General features: G+C 40.7%; 1 pseudogene across 1 annotated transcript; it reads left to right on the top strand.

Moving 5' to 3' along the window:
* Positions 1-646: 646 nt before the first annotated feature.
* On the top strand, positions 647-12,541 carry LOC309808770 (xaa-Pro aminopeptidase 3-like; annotated as a pseudogene). Its single transcript has 3 exons — positions 647-1,329; positions 1,693-2,487; positions 12,442-12,541. The product of its transcript is annotated as a xaa-Pro aminopeptidase 3-like (transcript).
* The last annotated feature ends 223 nt before the right edge of the window (positions 12,542-12,764 follow it).

Raw genomic sequence — 12,764 nt, 5'->3', positions numbered from 1 at the left:
TGTTATATATTTATTTTTTTATTTTTTTAACATCTTTATTGGAGCATAATTGCTTTACACTGTTGTGTTAGTGTCTGCTCTATAACAAAAAGTGAATCAGCTATACATATAAATATATCCCTATTATTTATTACTTTTCCAAATTAAAAACAATGTGCTCCAACATTGGCTTCTTCTTTTCCTGATCTCCCATCATACCACATCTGCACTACATAGATAGGCACTTGTGGTCCTTCATCACTTCAGAGAGCACAAGCTTCTCCAGTTGGATGGTAATGATGTCGAGGATGAATGTCATCTAAGCCCTCTTGGTAGTTCCCACAGCACTAAGCACAAGGATGAGTATATAGTAAGCATTTAATAGCTACTCATTATGGACTTTTTGTCATGGCATTTATATATGTATTTGAGAAACTATTTGCTTAATGATTTGCCCCCCTCACTGAACAAATTAGGTACTTAATGACCATTTTGCTTACCATTGGATCCCTGGCACTTACCTCGGGACCTGGTATATGGTAGGTGCTCAATAAATATTTCCTGAGTTTTCCACGTTTCCTTCCTGAAGCACAAGCATGGCGGTAATGCCTTGACTACTCTCAGCAACTAAGCTTGTTTCCGCAGTAGCAAGTGCCCACAGCCTCTCCGGATGCATGTCATGTTCACAGCGAAGGTACTCCCTGCAGCCCATCCAAGAGGGGAGGATTCCAAACCGATACTTAGGCCAGCCCAGGCCCTTTACACACCCACACCTCCTCAGACCAGGGGAGGGGATGCCAGGACTATCCCAGGTGGAATATGCACTTCGTAGACACAAACTAATATCTCTGATCTACAAGGAAGCACAAGGGCAGAGTGGTACAGACCACACAGTGGTACTGCTGTCCAACCCTACATACTGTATGAGCAATGATATCCCCTATACTTTACACCAAGACAACAATTTCCTGTACCTATGTGAATTCCAAGAGCCTGATAGCATTCTGGTCCTTCAAAGCCTCCCCGGCAAGCAGTTACCAGCACACAAGGCTATGCTTTTTGTGCCTCAGAGAGATCCCAGTCAAGAACTTTTGGATGGCCCCCGATCTGGTACTGATGGAGCAACAGCTCTAACTGGAAGGGACGAAGCCTATATGCTAGAAGAATTTCAACATGTTGGACCGAAACTGAAAACTGAGACACACTGTGGTATGACTGGATGAGGCCCGCTCACACAGCTCCACTGTGACTACATGCAGCAGTTGGCAGAGGTCAAAGCCAGGAGCAAGACCAAGGTTTGGGCTGTGCAGCAGCTGGTATGGAGTCTCAGGCTGATCAAATCTCCTGCAGAGACATAGAGAATGGACTTGAGGACACGGCGAGGGGAAGAGGTAAGCTGGGACGAAGTGAGAGAGTGGCATGGACATATATACACTACCAAATGTAAAACGGATAGCTAGTGGGAAGCAGCCGCATAGCACAGGGAGATCAGCTCGGTACTTTGTGACCACCTAGGGGGGTGGGATAGGGAGGGTGGGAGGGAGACGCAAGAGGGAGGAGATATGGGGATATATATTTATGTATAGCTGATTCACTTTGTTATACAGCATGAAACTAACACACCATTGTAAAGCAATTACACTCCAATAAAATGTTAAATATATATATATATATATATATGAATGCCCCCCCCCAAAAAAAATTCTCCTGCAGAAATTGAACGAATGCAGATTGCTGGGAAGTTGACATCACAGGCTTTCATAGAGACCATGTTTGCCAGTAAAGCTCCTGTAGAGGAAGGCTTCCTTTATGCTAAGTTTGAATTTGAATGCCAGGCCCCTGGTGCAGACGTCTTAGCCTACCCAACTGTGGTTGCTGGAGGTAATGTGTCAAACGCTCTGCACTATGTGAAAAACAATCAACGTATCGAGGATGGGGAAATGGTGCTGCTGGATGGAGGTTGTGAGTCTTCTTGTTATGTGAGTGACATCACTCGTACCTGGCCTGTCAATGGCAGGTTCACGGCACCTCAGGCAGAACTCTATGAAGCTGTTCCAGAAGTCTAGAGAGATTGACCCCCTGCTCCCCTGGAACAAGCTTGGATAACGTCTACAGCATGATGCTAACACTGATAGGACAGAAGCTTAAAGAGTTGGGGATCATGAAGAACATTAAGGAAAATAATGCCTTCAAGGCTGTTCGAAAATACTGTCCGCATCATGTTGGCCATTACCTCGGGATGGAGGTCCACAACACCCCAGACATGCACTGCTCCCTCCCTCTGCAGCCTGGCATGGTAATCACGGTGGAGCCAGGTATTTATATTCCGGAGGATGACAAAGATGACCCTGAGAAGTTCCGTGGTCTTGGTGTACAAATTGAGGATGATGTAGTGGTAACTGAGGACTCACGCCTCATCCTTTCTGCAGATTGTCCCAAAGAGATAAATGACATCGAACAGATATGCAGTAGGGCCTCAACCTTCATGGCGACCCACATGTGTATCAGGTTCAGGAGGGTTGGACGTTGGCCTCTGTGCACGTGTGCTTTCTGGGGGTCTCTGTGTGGACATTTATATACGTGTTCCACTGGGGAGTGCAGCAGCTATATGAGTGTATGTAATTGTGTATGTGGTTTTTTTTGTTTTATGTAGCTAGAAATCTGGGAAAATGAAGTTTTGGATTGTATATTACTGCAACTTTAGTAACTAATTCTGTAGCATTAATGACTCAGACAAGTTTAGTTTTAAGATGTAAAGAAAGATCTTGGTTACATATGTCCATGCATTCCAGTTAACACATGGATAAATTCTCTCCTTCTCTCCAGATCCTTCCCCTTCTGCACTTTTCTTGAGATCCACCTAATATCATAAGATTTTTGGGTAATGCTTATATATTTTGAGCCAATCACCAAGGTCTTTGCCTACACTGAAAACCACCCATCAGTGATTGTGGGTGGCCAGTACGTACCTTCCATAACACCTGCCTACCTATCCAGGAGCCCACGTATCTACCAGAGCCATGTGAGCCTTCAGGGCATTGGTGTCCTACAGTCACACCATTCAGCCACAGTCGAGATTCCAGCAACACTAGCTATTGAACAAAACATTTTTGAGCCTTTCTTACTATTTGGTCACCTGGGACCTGGAAGGTGTTTAGATTCTTGATAAGAAAGGAAATGAAAGAAAGAAAAGTATATCTGTGTCTGCTATAGATCCAGACCGCCATCCATCTGTTCTCAATCTAAAGATGATTCCTTTCCCAGACATCCATGTTTTCTTTATAGATTCTTAATGCATTGACCCTCAGAGCACACCCTTGAAGCTGCTTCCCTGGCCAAGGGCAGATCCTCTACCTACCCTATTAAACTCAGAGGAATGGCACCCAGTATTCAGACAGGCACCTCAGTTATCATTCTGTGATTTCCTCTAGTGCCGATAAAAACAAAATATGCAAGCCACCCAGTACCTGTAAACGCCCTGTGATCCTTTCCTTCCTTGGACGTTAGCACTGGAAGGACAATGGTAAAGACTCATGTTTCCCTCAACACAGCACTGGATGTAATTATATAAAACTCACTTTGCAAAGTGAACAGGGCTAGACTACTGCAAATAGGTTATTTGGGAGCTTCTGTCATAAGGGGAAGCTTTAAGAACTAGTGTGTTCACCTCCTTTAAACCTGAATATGAGCCCAAGATGTATAAAACATGCCGATTGTTAGAACATAAATTCGAAAATTTTAAAGAAAATATTTGCTTTAGGGAAGAACTGGCTAGGAGATGAACACTCCTTGCAGTGCTAGAGATTTGCCCGTCTTGTCAGAGAAACCCAAGGTCCAGAGCCCAAAGCAGACAGGCAGTGACTTCATCAGGAGACAAAGATAATGTTAGCAACCAAAGTGATACAAATTGTGTCCTGACAGTGCTCACCCACAGATGCTTGGCTTTGCTCAGCAGCTGTGGGAATGGATGGCTGCACAGCTGGAGTCATCATCCCTGCGCCTGCTCTCTTCACCCCCCTCCAACTTTTCAGTCCTGTGCTTGTTACTTTCTAAGAGGGGACTGAAAAGAAACCCACAACTCTGGCTTCTCACTCCCTTGGCCTCTAAGGCCTCAACAACCTTTTTCTGGAATTGGGTTTCCTTTGTTCACTTACAATCCTGGAATAAGGAATTTCCTTTTCTTCCTATAAATCATTTTCTGTAGTCTTCAACTTTCTAGCTAAAAGCTTAGGTGGCTCTTATGAATAGCAGCCTACTTGGACATGAAACAGACTACTTCTGGCTGGATTCCTGGAAGTTCTACAGGTGTTGCAAGTCACAGGTAGAACGACCGTTGTGGAATTTTTCTGGTGATTTATAGTCCCTGACCCAGGCATATTGTCCTTTGAGTCCCCGATTAACCACAGCAGCTAACATTTGCATCAGACGATCAGGACCTTCAAGAAATGACACAGTGAATGAACGTCTCAGAGCAGTGGTTTAGGGACTGCCTGATCTATTCTGGATTGGTTGAGCAGATAATTGTGCACAGTGCCGGAATATTGTTCATTCTTAGCCTTAACACAGACATGCTGCACATTTCCCTCCATGTTTCAGTATAATAAATACTTCATATATACACCAATCTCTTCTAATGAAAACCTTAATTTTTAAAAAAATGCTTCAAATGTTACATTGGAATTTTTCTCCCTGAATTGAAGAGATACTGCTGAAATATTAACAATAATATTAACAATAACCTAAAGAAAAGAAGTATATCTAGATGGCCTCTGCCACATATTTTTATGGTTTTACTTCAGGAATTGTTATTTTTCTCTATAATTAACCTGGGAAGGGGTTTTTTATTTGAAACACAGCAGTTGAAATAGAATAATAACTCTCCTCTTCCCATGGTCATACCCAAGTTAGGAAGGTACTTTTCACGGTGACTTAAAGTTCTCTTTGTGCGTCTTCTTTCAAAATATTGTTATCTTTTTTATTAATTTTTGTAAGGTCAGAAAAGGAAAACTCCTACTATAGACATTATATCTTAATTGGGTTTAAGATCCATAAAATAAGTTAAATCCCCAGATAAAGACATTGTAACTCATTAAAATAGAAAAATTGGGCTTTGTTATGTTTTTCAAAACATACATAACCAACATCCTCCTTAGCTTTCTTTTTTTTTTTTTTTTTTTTTTGCGGTATGTGGGCCTCTCACTGTTGTGGCCTCTCCCGTTGCGGAGCACAGGCTCCGGACACGCAGGCTCAGTGGCCATGGCTCACGGGCCCAGCCACTCCGTGGCATGTGGGATCTTCCCGGACCGGGGCACGAACCCATGTCCCCTGCATTGGTAGGCGGACTCTCAACCACTGCACCACCAGGGAAGCCCCTCCTTAGCTTTCTTAATAATAGAAAGATTGCAAATATGATGCATGAGTGCTGCCTCTCCCTGTCCTGTGTTCATGTCACATAAGTACAGTATAGTGGCTGTCCCACCAGTTCCAGCTGTGACCTCAGAGTCCTTTGCAACACAGTGTTTCCAGTAACTGCAGTCCATAAAACAAGAGTTGGGATTTGAGTGAGACTCTGTCTACCATCCTTCAACTGGCATATGATCAATGATAAGGTAAGTTCTTTGTGTGTGTATGTTAGAAACTAAGTGAGGGCCCAGGATGGTGGTCCAAGAGGTTTCCAAGCAACCTCTTGCTTGGAAGAGGTTTACACGGTGTGTTTTTTGTTTAGTTTAGTTTTTTTTTTTTTTTTATTTTAGTTTCCTGAAGTGGAATCTGTCTCCCAAAACTTAAGCTAATAGGGTTAAGTTTTAAGCCTGGACAAATATACTTCCAGCTGAAGTGTTTACTAATCCTAATATGAGAAGATGAATACATCATTAAACCCTAATTGTAGGGCAGAATTCCACTGTCCCAAAGCATGTGTGTCTTCCTGGCTCCTCTCACCTCTGCCTATGTGTCACTGGGGAACTTGGGGTTAGCATCAGTATTATGCAGATCAGGGGTCCCCACTGAAACCAAGGCCTCTTGGGGTGTGCTTCATGAGAAGCTGAGAGAACTGCAGTCTTTGTGAGCATTTCTTAATGCTTTGTATGACTTTCGTGCAATTATGTAAGTTCAATTTGGACAAAATGCTGTTACTTTTTAAGGCCCTATTGACTGAAAGTAGATATGTCATTCCCCAACAAGGGAAGACCATTTGTTACTGTCATTTTAAAAATAAACTATAAAACAATGTAAAAAAATAAATAAAATAAATATTTCCTGAAGAATACAATAATAAATGAAGGAATAAATAGACCATAGCACACCAGAGATTCATACCACTTCCCTCAGTGTCTCCAAGTGCATTTTACTCTTTCCATTTGGACTGTGTAGACAAATAATTACCCAGTGAATTTAGTTTCTTGTAAGCACTGAAAGCATAACCTCATCTGCCCCTTGAGTCACAGGCCAGGAATTCTGTCACAGGGATGAATGTCCAGGATTTCCCTGAAGAGTTAGCCCTGGTGGAAACAGTAAGCTGTTTTTCCAAAACAAATAATTCCCAACAGCAATATTTATTTCATTTATTTTTATTTGAAATTTTACAGAAGGAAGCCAGAGTTACCGTTAAAGGTTCATGTTAGATTTTTTCGGTCCAAGATCTTGAGTTGAATAAATTCTCTCCAAAAAGGTTGTCAGATTGGTATATTTTAGGAGAGTTGGGGGAAAATTGCTCTGGCAATTCTGTATGAAACAAAGAACAAACAATGCTAAAGGGAAATACAATAAATAAAGGGAGTGGTTATGTCTATGTGGTAGTGTTCAAATGATTTTTTATTATCTATTAATTATAAAATTAATATATATTATTAGGATAATCATGGAAAGCATTTATTTCTTCCTGCCCCTCGTCCTGGTCTTCCCAGTTTGGTGAGCAGGACCATGGGCCACACACTCTTTTTTTCTTTTTTAACATTTTTATTGGAGTATAATTGCCCTACAATGGTGTGTTAGTTTCTACTTTATAACAAAGTGAATCAGTTATTCATATACATATGTTCCCATATCTCTTCCTTCTTGCGTCTCCCTCCCACCCTCCCTATCCCACCCCTTTAGGTGGTCACAAAGCACCGAGCTGATCTCCCTGTGCTATGTGGCTGCTTCCCACTAGCTATCTATTTTACATTCGGTAGTGTATATATGTCCATGCCACTCTCACACTTCATCACAGCTTACCCTTTCCCCTCCCCGTGTCTTCAAGTCCATTCACTAGTAGGTCTGTGTCTTTATTCCCTTCTTGCCCCTAGGTCCTTCATGAACATTTTTTTTTTTTTTTAGATTCTATATATATGTGTTAGCATACGGTATTTGTTTTTCTCTTTCTGACTTACTTCACTCTGTATGACAGACTCTAGGTCCATCCACCTCACTACAAATAACTCAATTTCATTTCTTTTCATGGCTGAGTAATATTCCATTGCATATATGTGCCACGTCTTCTTTATCCATTCATCTGTCGATGGACACTTAGATTGCTTCCATGTCCTGGCTATTGTAAATAGAGCTGCAGTGAACATTGTGGTACATGAGTCTTTTAGAACTATGGTTTTCTCAGGGTATATGCCCAGTAGTGGGGTTGCTGACTCCTATGGTAGTTCTATTTTTAGTTTTTTAGTTCTCCATAGTGGCTGTATCAATTTACATTCCCACCAACAGTGTATGAGGGTTCCCTTTTCTCCACACCCTCTCCAGCATTTATTGTTTGTAGATTTTTTGATGATGGCCATTCTGACTGGTGTGAGGTGATACTGCATTGTAGTTTTGATTTGCATTTCTCTAATGATTAATGATGTTGAGCATTCTTTCATGTGTTTGTTGGCAATCTGTATATCTTCTTTGGAGAAATGTCTATTTAGGTCTTCCACCCATTTTTAGATTGGGTTGTTTGTTTTTTTGATATTGAGCTGCATGAACTGCTTGTAAATTTTGGAGATTAATCCTTTGTCAGTTGCTTCATTTGCAAATATTTTCTCCCATTCTGAGGGTTGTCTTTTTGTCTTGTTTATGGTTTCCTTCGCTGTGCAAAAGCTTTGAAGTTTCATTAGGTCCCATTTGTTTATTTTTGTTTTTATTTCCATTACTCTATGAGGTGGGTCAAAAAGGATCTTGCTGTGATTTATGTCATAGAGTGTTCTGCTTATGTTTTCCTCTAAGAGTTTGATGGTGTCTGGCCTTACATTTAGGTCTTTAGTCCATTTTGAGCTTATTTTTGTGTATGGTGTTAGGGAGTGTACTAATTTCATTCTTTTACATGTAGCTGTCCAGTTTTCCCAGCACCACTTACTGAAGAGGCTGTCTTTTCTCCATTGTATATTCTTGTCTCCTTTATCAAAGATAATGTGACTGTATATGCGTGGGTTTATCTCTGGGCTTTCTATCCTCTTCCATTGATCTATATTTCTGTTTTTGTGCCAGTACTGTACTATCTTGATTACTGTAGCTTTGTAGTATAGTCTGAAGTCCGGGAGCCTGATTCATGCAGCTCCGTTTTTCGTTCTCAAGATTGCTTCGGCCATTCAGGGTCTTTTGTGTTTGCATACAAATTGTGAAATTTTTTGCAAGAATTCTTCAATATAAGCAAATCAATCAATGTGATACACCATATTAACAAGTTGAAGGAGAAAAACCATATGATCATCTCAATAGAGGCAGAGAAAGCTTTCGACAAAATTCAACACCCATTTATGATAAAAACCCTGCAGAAAGTAGGCATAGAGGGAACTTTCCTCCACATAATAAAGGCCATATATGACAAACCCACAGCCAGCATTGTCCTCAATGACGAAAAACTGAAACCATTTCCACTAAGATCAGGAACAAGACAAGGTTGCCCACTCTCACCACTCTTATTCAACATAGTTTTGGAAGTTTTAGCCACAGCCATCAGAGAAGAAAAGGAAATTAAAGGAATCCAAATTGGAAAAGAAGAAGTAAAGCTGTCACTGTTTGCAGATGACATGATACTATACATAGAGAATCCTAAAGATGCTACCAGAAAACTACTAGAGCTAATCAATGAATCTGGTAAAGTAGCAGGATACAAAATTAATGCACAGAAACCTCTGGCATTCCTATATATTAATGATGAAAAATCTGAAAGTGAAATCAAGGAAACACTCCCATTTACCATTGCAACAAAAAGAATAAAATATCTAGGAATAAACCTACCTAAGGAGACAAAAGACCTGTATGCAGAAAATTATAATACACTGATGAAAGAAATTAAAGATGATACAAATAGATGGAGAGATGTACCATGCTATTGGATTGGAAGAATCAACATTGTGAAAATGACTCTACTACCCAAAGCAATCTACAGATTCAATGCAATCCCTATCAAACTACCACTGGCATTTTTCACAGAACTAGAACAAAAAATTTCACAATTTGTATGGAAACACAAAAGACCCCGAATAGCCAAAGCAATCTTGAGAACGAAAAATGGAGCTGGAGGAATCAGGCTCCCTGACTTCAGACTATACTACAAAGCTACAGTAATCAAGACGGTATGGTACTGACACAAAAACAGAAAGATAGATCAATGGAAGAGGATAGAAAGCCCAGAGATAAACCCATGCACATATGGTCACCTTATCTTTGATAAAGGAGGCAGGAATATACAGTGGAGAAAGGACAGTCTCTTCAATAAGTGGTGCTGGGAAAACTGGACAGGGACATGTAAAAGTATGAGATTAGATCATTCCCTAACACCATACACAAAAATAAGCTCAAAATGGATTAAAGACCTAAATGTAAGGCCAGACACTATCAAACTCTTAGAGGAAAACATAGGCAGAACACTCTATGACATAAATCACAGCAAGATCCTTTTTGACCCACCTCCTAGAGAAATGGAAATAAAGACAAAAATAAACACATGGGACCCAATGAAACTTAAAAGCTTTTGCACAGCAAAGGAAACCATAAAGAAGACCAAAAGACAACCCTCAGAATGGGAGAAAATACTTGCAAATGAAGCAACTGACAAAGGATTAATCTCCAAAATTTATAAGCAGCTCATTCAGCTCAATAACAAAAAACAAACAACCCAATCCAAAAATGGGCAGAAGACCTAAATAGACATTTCTCCACAGAAGATATACAGACTGCCAACAAACGCATGAAAGGATGCTCAACATCTTTACTCATTAGAGAAATGCAAATCAAAACTACAATGATATATCATCTCACACCAGTCAGAATGGCCATCATCAAAAAATCTAGGAACAATAAATGCTGGAGAGGGTGTGGAAAATAGGGAACACTCTTGCACTGCTGGTGGGAATGTGAATTGGTACAGCCACTATGGAGAACGGTATGGAGGTTCCTTAAAAAACTACAAATAGAACTACCATATGACTCAGCAATCCCACTACTGGGCATATACCCTGAGAAAACCATAATTCAAAAAGAGTCATGTGGGCTTCCCTGGTGGTGCAGTGGTTGGGAGTCTACCTGCCAGTGCGGGGGACATGGGTTCGGGCCCTGGTCTGGGAGGATCCCACATGCCGCGGAGCAGCTGGCCCCGTGAGCCACAATTGCTGAGACTGCGCGTCTGGAGCCTGTGCTCCGCAACAGGAGAGGCCGTGATAGAGGCCCGCGCACCGCGATGAGGAGTGGCCCCCGCTTGCCGCAACTAGAGAAAGCCCTCGCACAGAAACGAAGACCCAACACAGCCATAAATAAATAAATAAAATTTAAAAAAAAAAAAAAAGCAAAAGAACTCTGAATGAAGTATGGTCTTAAAAAAAAAGAAGAATAAAAAAAGAGTCATGTACCAAAATCTTCATAGCAGCCCTATTTACAATAGCCCGGAGATGGAAACAACCTAAGTGTCCATCATTGGATGAATGGATAAAGACGATATGGCACATATATACAATGGAATATTACTCAGCCATAAAAAGAAATGAACTTGAGATATTTGTAATGAGGTGGATGGACCTAGAGTCTGTCATACAGAGTGAAGTAAGTCAGAAAGAGAAAGACAAATACTGTATGCTGACACATATATATGGAATTTAAGAAAAAATAATGTCATGAAGAACATAGGGGTAAGACAGGAATAAAGACACAGACCTACTAGAGAATGGACTTGAGGATATGGGGAGGGGGAAGGGTAAGCTGTGACAAAGCAAAAGAGCGGCATGGACATATATACACTACCAAACGTAAGGTAGATAGCTAGCGGGAAGCAGCCGCATAGCACAGGGAGATCAGCTCGGTGCTTTGTGACCACCTGGAGGGGTGGGATAGGGAGGGTGGGAGGGAGACGCAAGAGGGAGGGGATATGGGAACATATGTATATGTATAACTGATTAAATTGGTTATAAAGCAGAAAAAAATATGTAGGATTAGAAAGAATTATATTGAAACAGTTATAAATATTTACATTAAAAACAAAAAAAAAACAAAAAAAATAAAAAAAATAAAAAATAAAAAAATAAAGATGATACAAATAGATGGAGAGATATGCCATGTTCTTGGGTTGGAGGAATCAACATTGTGAAAATGACTATATTACCCAAAGCAATCTACGGATTCAATGCAATCCCTATCAAACTACCACTGGCGTTTTTCACAGAACTAGCACACACTCTCTTAAGACCAAAACCTTGGATCATCTTAGTTTCTTCACTTTGTGTCATCTTCCACAGCCAGTGGAGCACTGCTTACTGATCTTATTGTTGGTATTTGCCTTCATCAGCTTGGGCTGCTATAACAAATTACCGTGGGCTAGATGTTAAAGCAGACATTTATTTCTCCAAATTCTGGTGGCTGGGAAGGCCAAGATCAAGGTATCAGCAAATTCAGTTCCTGGTGAGAACCTACTTTCTGGCTTATGCAGCCACCTTCTTGCTATGTCTTCACATGGCAGAGAGAGAGAAGGAGCTCTACTCTCTCTTCCTCTTCTTTTTTTTATTAATTGAAACATAGTTGATTTACAATGTTGTGTTAATTTCTGCTGTACAGCAAAGTGATTCAGATTATATATATATATATATATATATATATATATATATATATACACACATATTTTTAAATATTTTTTTCCATTATGGCTCATCACAGGATATTGAATATAGTTCCCTGTGCTATATAGTAGGACCTTGTTGTTTCTCTTCTTCTTATGAGAACACCAGTTCCCTCATGGGAACTTCATGACCTCATCTCAACCTAATTATAGCTCAAAGGCCCCACCTCCTAATACCATCACATTGGGAGTTAGGGCTTCAACATATGAATTTGGGCAGGGGGGGACATTCAGTCCCTAATACTACTTAGCAAATCATTCCAAAACTTAGTGCCTCAAAGCAGTTATTATGAATTCTCTTGGTTCTCTGGGTTAACAGGGATCAGTTGAGTAGTCCACATTGAGGGTCTCTCATGCAGTTGTAATCATGTGTCAACTGGATGTCCAAGATGTCTGGACGTTCACATGCTGACAGCTAATGACAGCTACCAGCTGGGAGCTCAGCTGGGGCTGTCAACCAAAGTGACTATGAGTAGATTTTCCATGTGACTGGAGCTTCTCAACGCATGGCAGCTGGATTCCAAGACAGGCTGACACAAGTGTAAGCATTCCAAAAGGCCCAGGTGACAGTTATATGACCTCTGTATTACCTGTACCTTGGTAATTAGATACAGAATCTTGATGAGATTCAGCTCCTGTCTTTTGGTAAGAATATTTCTTGGGTGGTGCTGTGTACTTCCAGTGGAAAGGATATAATTCCTGGTTGTTTGTC

Source organism: Mesoplodon mirus (genome assembly GCF_964341445.2).
Source record: "Mesoplodon mirus genome assembly, chromosome: 7".
Lineage (NCBI taxonomy): Eukaryota > Metazoa > Chordata > Mammalia > Artiodactyla > Ziphiidae > Mesoplodon > Mesoplodon mirus.
The sequence above is the reverse complement of the archived record's forward strand: the minus strand, read 5'-3'. Positions and strand labels throughout refer to the sequence as shown.